Consider the following 7,671-nt stretch of genomic DNA (forward strand, 5'->3'; position numbering starts at 1 on the left):
AGCGCCACGGCTGGGCTGCACGGGTCCTCCAAGCGGAGCTCCTGGCCGGCCCCGTGTTCACCTGCGGGTCTCCCCAGCTCCTCGGGAAGCAAAGCGCGAGGAAATGGTGGGAGCTGAGCGGAAGCACCTCTGCTTTGCAAAGGTCCCTTTTCTAAGTGGGCGCCAAAACTCCTCCCGCTCTTTGGGATGAAAAACGCCAGGACTGGTTCGCTGGCCAGGAGGAGTGCCTGACTCCCCGGACTCTCTGTGGGGGACGGCCTAGGGGTGTTCCTATGGGGAGCAATTGCACGCTATGCTATGGGGAGGGACACCATTGCCCCCCCACCGATCCTGGGCCCCTCCACTGCTCCCCCTTTCCAACCCCTTCTAGGCTGTGCGCCAGCGGAAGCAGGCAGGCATTCCCATGCCGTCTTACCTGGCGGTGCTTCTGGGGCGTCTGGAGGCTTCTTGGGTGCAGCTGCAGAGCCATAATGGGAGCAGAGCATGTGTGGGAAAAGCGATATAAAGCGGCCGTCAATGCTGGCTCGGTCGCCTCTGAGGAAGGCAGGAGCGAGAAGAAAAGGCGGTGGGGGGCCGGGGGCCGTGCCACATGCTCAGGAGGGGGGTGCAGGCCGGGGGCAGCGGGCGAGCACCCTCAGAACTCCCTGCGCGGGGCAATCCGCCGCTCTCCGGGGGCTGACTCTTTCATGACATCTACCGTATTTCTCTGTGTATATGATACTTTTTCTTTAGAATATTTACTTAAAAATGGAGGGGCGTCTTATGCACGGGGGGCCGAGAGGAGAACCGCAGGCGCGCCCGGGAGGTGGGGGGAGATTGGTGTGGGGGGGCTTGTGGGGAGGGGGAGGCAGGTGCGCAGCAGCAGCTTGCTCACTCAGAGACCGGTAAGAAAAGTGGGGCGTCCTATACATGAGTGAGTCTTACAGACGGAGAAATATGGTATATCCCACCTTTATGCCTTCCAAGGAGCTCAAGGCGGCTTCCATAACTCTCCTCATCCTCACCAACTTATCCTCACAACAACCCCCCTGCCAGGTAGGCTGAGCTGAGCATCTGTGCCTGGCCCAAAGTTACCAGCCGGCCCCATGGCTGTGTGGGGACTCGAACCCAGATCGCCCGAATCCCAGTTGGGTGCTCTTAACCACACCACTGGCTCCAGATGTCGCTGGACTGTGATTCTCATCTTCCCTTATCTTTGCCTGCACTGGCTGCAGCCGATGGGCGAGGTAACACTCTAAACTGGTCGAAGGGGGGAAGAGCCCAAACCGGGAGCGGACATTGAGTCCAGGTGTAGATGTCTGCCGAGCCCTTCCCTGTCGCGCCCCAGGGGCAAGAGTCAGCAGGAGAGAAGGAATAAAATGGCAGTGGATTTCAGGAAGGCTCCTCAGCTCCCGCCGTCTGTGGCTAGGCATGGTATTCCTGCATTCCTGGGGAAAATGTGGGAGAGGCTTACCTCCCTTCGCCATTGTTATCTATTAATTATAATCCAGGCCTTGCGTCGTCTGTAGGGCCACACCGTGGCGCGCACTGTTCAAATGAGCTCCTGAGACATGACAGGGGACCCGTGAGAAGACCCGTGAGACTTGCACCGGCGCCGGGCGCATCCTCCTCCTCCTCCCTGCTGAGGGCCAGGGAGGCGGGGTAGCTGCTCCTCTCCAGGCAACAGGACAATGGGGGCTTTGTGAGTCGCCCAGGGGCAGAACGTGGCCTTTCCGGGCAGGCACTCCCCTGCAGCCCGGCCAGCTCCACTCAGAAGCATCTCGGGGGGGGGGGGGGTGCTGGGAGAGACCCCTCCCGGGCCTTTCCTGGAGAGCCGCCTCTGACAGACTGCTCAGCAGAATTAAGTTGCTTCAAGCCTGTGCACATTGACGAGGGCCATGATACACAGATAATAAAATCACAGTCATAGAAACATAGAAACAGCATGAGGCAGAAGGGGTCTCCGGGGCCATCTAGTCTGACCCCTGACTCCAGCCGGCTCCACTCACGACATGCCCACCATGTGGACGTCCAGCCTGTCCTTGAACACCCGCACCGATGGGGCCTCAACGACCTCCCGGGGAAGCCCACTCCACACCCTCGGGGTCCTGACTGTCAGGAAGTGCTTCCTGGCACCCAAACTGAACTTGGGTTCCCTGAGCTTTGCTCCATTGGAGCGCATCCTGCCCTCCACTGCAGGGGAAAAAAGGTCAGGACCCACCTCTGCATGGCACCCCTTCACGTACCTGGATGTGGCAGGTCCCCTCGGAGTCTCCGCCTCTCCAGGCTGAAAAAACCCAGTTCCCTCCGTCTCGCCTCATATGGCTTATTCTGCAAACCGGCCACCATCCCAGTCCCCAGAAAAAATGTCATTTTTTGTTTTTTTGCTCTCTGCTTCTCTGAACTGCAGCTGAACTCCAAGTGCCTCTTAGAAACAGCCTGACTGGAGAGCTATGTTTGAAGAGGAGGAACCTGTCGTCTCTAAAGAAGGAGAAAAAGGTGCCGAAGCAATGGAAATAACAGCGTACCATTCTGAAGAAGGAGAAATACTGAATGTTGATTCACATAAAGAAGTACAGACTTTGGACTCAAAGGAGAGAAAAAAAGGTAGAACTGTAAAGGCAAAGAATAAGTAGATAAGTAGATATGTGTGTTTGTGTGTGTGTGTATGTGTATTCTATTAAACATGGCTCTTAAAAAGGAAGGGAAAATTGCATTGCTCTCTTTAAACATTAATGGACTAAATGGACCATCTAAGAGAAGACGGATTTTTGCTCAACTTCAAAAACGAAAATTAGATATAATTTGTCTACAAGAAACACATATTAAGAAACAACGTGTTAAACTTCTGGAATGTTTAAAGCTGGGAAAACTGTTTGTATCTTCTGCATCATGAAAGAAAAGAGGTTTAGCACTATTTGTTAAAGAAAAATTGGACCCTAAATATATTCTTGCTGATGAGGATGGTAGGATCTTGATGGTAGAAATTACAATTAAACTTAAAAAGGTGCTCTTAGTGGCAGTATACGCACCAAATGACCCTCAGGAAACTTTTTACCAAAAATTACATACGTTACTCTTACAAGTGAACTACCAGACCATGTGCATAATGGGTGATTTTAATGCAATTGTGGATAAGGGAATTATTTGTCATTATTTGTTTTTCGGCGCCAGGCGAAGACCTTTTTATTTAAGCGTCATTTTAATTGTTAATATTATTTGCTTATTTTATCTGGCCAAGGCGACTTATTTTATATTGTTATTTCTTGTATTTTAATTTTAGGTTGTGAGCCGCCCTGAGGCTTCGGCGAATCGGGTGGCATAGAAATGTTTTAATAAATAAATAAATAAATAAATTATAAGAGTGAAAGTACGGGAAAAAGGGGTAGGAGGGAGCTCCCAAAGTCTTGCTCCAACTTGATTGAAGAACTCAGATTGATAGACGCCTGGAGGCATAAAAACCCAACTTCTGTCAATTATTCTTTCTACTCAAACAGACATAGGTCGTGGTCTAGAACTGACATGGTTTGGATAACTCCAGACTTAGTTCCAGATTTGATAGAAGCTGAAATGGAGACAAATATCTGGGCAGATCATAACCCTATATTTATATCACTGAAAGCAGCTGCAAGGACGCCCAGATGGAGCCTAGATAAAGTGTTATTAGAAGATTAAAAATTTACAGAAGAGATAAAAAAGAAATGCAAGTATTCTTTCAAATAAACAAAGTGGAAGAAACTTCTTTACAGAATGTCTGGGACACAGCTAAAGCCTATGTCAGGGGACTGATAATAACCTACTCAGCAAAAATAAATAAAAAGAAAAAGCAAGAGCGAGCAACATTAGTAGAAGAACTGAGGAAACGGGAACAAGAACTGCAGGAGGATCCAACAAAAAGAAATCTTAAGGTCCAAATGAATACTTTAAAGCACAAATTGAACCTCTTGGATACAAATGAACTTACTAAGCAAATGAAACTGGCCAAACAGAATTGCTTTGAAAATGCTAATAAACCGGGGAGATGGCTATCATATAAAATAAAAAAAGAAAGAGAGAAGAGACTGATTTTGAAACTGAAAGACGGAGAAGGACGACTACATGTACAAAACACACAAATTAAGAAAATAGCTGAAGACTTTTTCGCAAAGTTATACCGGAAGGAGGAGATTTTGATCGAGAAAGTAAAAGAATACATTCAAAAGGGAGACTTACCAAAACTACCAGAAAAGTATCAAAAATTATTGAATCAAGAAGTAACAACTATGGAAATAACAGAAGTAATCATGCGACAAAAGAACGATAGAACCCCTGGTCCGGAGGGGCTCCCAGCTGAATTTTACAAATCTTTTGAGGGAGTTTTTGCTACATTTCTTAAAGATATATGTAATGAAGCATTGTTAAATGATAAAATACCAGATACTTGGACAGAGGCAAATATCACATTAATACCGAAAGAAGATATGGACTTAACACAGATTCAAAATTACAGACCTATATCATTACTAAATGTGGACTATAACATTTTTGCCTCTATATTGGCGGAAAGGTTGAAGAAGTTTTTAACGGATTTTATTCATCCAGACCAAAATGGTTTTCTGCCTAAAAGACAAATGAAGAACAATCTGAGAACTATCTTGGAAATCCTGGAATACTATGAAACACACATGGAAAAACCAATGACCCTACTGTTTTTGGATGCCCAGAAAGCCTTTGATAATGTTAATTGGCAATTCATGAAGCAACCGATGGCTCCAATGGAGTTTGGGGGGAAATTCATGAATGCGATATCAAGCATCTATCCAAGACAGTCGGCCAGGATTTTAATTAATGGAGAACTTACAAGGGCGATAGAGATACAAAAGGGTACAAGGCAGGGATGCCCGTTGTCGCCCCTATTATTCATTCTGACTTTAGAGGTTTTGAATAGAAATGTCAGGGATGACGAGGACATTAAAGGTACTAAAATTAGGGATGAAAATTATAAATTGCAAGCATTCGCAGATGATTTGGTCTTCATAACAGAGGAACCCTTTGTAACAATTCCTAAACTTTTACAACGGATTGAAGAATATGGTGAGGTTACGGGGATGAAAATAAATAAAGAAAAAATGAAACTCTTAGTTAAAAACCTTACGCAAGATCAGAAAAAGAGACTCCAGGAACAAGTGAACCTGCAGATTGTTAAAAAGGTTAAATACTTGGGAATCTATCTTACAGCTAAATGCACAACTTTGGAAGAAGACAATTATGATAAATTATTGAAGGGTATTAAAGGTGACCTGGAAAAATGGGCCACTTTACAATTGTCTTTGTTGGGAAGACTTAGCACTTGTTAAAGTGAACATACTACCAGAAACAGCCTGACAGGCAGCTGCATCCAAGGCAACAGAGAACCAAAGGCCAGTAACCAGCCTTCCCCAGCCTCCCGCCTTCCCGTATTTGGGAGGCAGGTGGGGAAAGATCACACCATTACGAACACCTTTTTGCAACCGACCAAAGAGAGTTGGTGCATTGGGTGTCAACTTTTACATTTGTGATGTATAAAAAGACACTCCAAGAGCTGCTTGGGTCCCTCGCTGGGCCGATGTGCGGAGGGCCACTGTTGTGCAGAACCAACAGGAAAGGGCCTTCGCATCCCTGCTGTGTGTTCACTGGGCTTTTGCTGCACTAGGACATGAGCTCAGCCACTCCCTGGTCGCGAAGGCCATTGCAGCTCCTCTGACTGCGTCGGCTTCCCATCCGAAGCCATCTAAGCCCTGGGACACCAGCACCTTGCGACAGAGAGTTTACTAAGCAAAGTATCTCATATCATATTAAGCAAAGCTCAGGGAACCAAGGTCCACGTTGGATGCCAGGAAGCACTTCCTGACAGTTTGGACCCCGAGGGTGTGGGATGGGCTTCCCCAGGAGCTGGTTGGAGCGCCCTCGGTGAGGGTGTTCAAGGACAGGCTGGACGTGCACATGGTGGGCTTGTCGTGAGCGGAGCCAGCTGGAGCCGGGGGTCAGACTAGATGGCCTGGCAGGCCCCTTCTGGCTCGCCCTGTTTCTGTGTTTCTCCTTCCTTTTGTCTAACCTGGACCTGCTATTGATCAGATGACTCTATTACTGAGAGAGGATGCAAGACCACCCATCCATTTCCTCTACACCGTGTGTGACTGAATGAACCGGCCTCATTTCCCCCTTGCAACACAGCTGCCCATCTCTGCCATGACTCAGCGTGGGGTGGGGGGGAGGCAAAGGCAGCCCCCATGCACCTCCCATTCTGCAAAGCTGCAATTCTGGCCATGTAACTGCGGCTTGTTGGCAGAGGTCGGAAGGAATCTCAGGTGCCGCCGGCCTCCTCCGCTGCCTGCTCCAGAAACACTTCCCAAACCCCATCTTCAGGGTTGCTTGCACAGGAACGAAGATATGAATGCAAACATGTTGGGGTCAACTTAGTAGCAAAACCGGGAAGAGAGAATACCTTCAGGTCTAGAGTGAAATATATTATACATAAAGTACCAAGCAGCTGGACAGACAATTTTGTTGTACAATATGAGATATTCTCCATTGATAGCCCATGCTAAATGGTATTTCCTCATTCCCTTTTTGCTACTGGGATCTTAGCTGAAACCGACAGCTTTGCAATCGTCTGTTCAGTCTTAGGTGCCACAGATCCATCTGCCTTGCAAATTGAGACAATGATGGAATTGAAAGGCAATCTCTACCCTGCAATTTTTTCTGTGCCAATTGCATTTAATCAAAACCCTTGCTATTTTGTAGTCTACATGTGCTTAAATTGTGCAAGCTCACGACTGCATCTCCAACATCCGGTGTAGCCCAGTGAAGGCCCTTCCTTGAGATCATGGGCAGTGGGGCAAATGCAGGATTCAGCCCAGCCAGAAGCAGGGGAGGTCCCAGAGGTGAGGGGCAGGGGGATTGGAACAGGGGAGTTCCTCAGACATGGGCGAGGTGGACAGAGCTCTGCGACGTTGGCAGAGGAGGGCTACCCGATTAAAGGATCTGCATGGAGAGAGGAGGGGTGCCTGTTTCCAAAAGGCTCCTCCTAAAAGGATGGGCCCCAAACAGACTCATAAGGAGAGTTCCTAGAAGGAAAAGCTCGATTGCATCCAATGAACTGCCCTGTGCATGCTCAGAAATTTACTCTGGGTGATGGCGCTTCTGGAAAAGGCTTTGGGCGATAAAGAACATTTTGCAAAACAGCTTAGTGGCTCTGAATGCATGAAGGAGAAAACCTGGCTCATGCCGCCCACGCTGCAATTCTGGCAAAAGGGCCCTTCTTCAGCATCTGTGCATGTGGAGAGGAGCACATGTACTAAGCTCAGATCACAGCTTCTCACTTCCGTGAGACCCTGTGCACACCTTTAGGAGCGTGCAATGTACAGGGTCCTTGCTCCTTCAGGACAGGCCGCAAGCAGCCCACGAATCCAGCAGTGCTCGGAAAGAAAAGAACGGCCAGGGGCCACAGCTTGGGCAGGCACCACGCGCATTGCCTGAAGGAGGCCTCAAGCCACCACCTCTTGCAAATGGTGGCCCCGCTCCAAACCCTAATGGGGGAAGCCACTCTCGGAAGCAGCCCCTCCAGGTATGCGCTGGCAGCCGCTCTGCCCTCCCCAGGCTCCTGGAGCCGCAGCGCCCCAGGCACCCCCCCTCTGGCCCTGCGTCGCAGGCGCGGTGCCGGGCAGGCCTGTC

This window comes from Varanus komodoensis, unplaced genomic scaffold (assembly GCF_004798865.1).
Source record: "Varanus komodoensis strain SLA01 unplaced genomic scaffold, ASM479886v1 scaffold2, whole genome shotgun sequence".
NCBI lineage: Eukaryota > Metazoa > Chordata > Lepidosauria > Squamata > Varanidae > Varanus > Varanus komodoensis.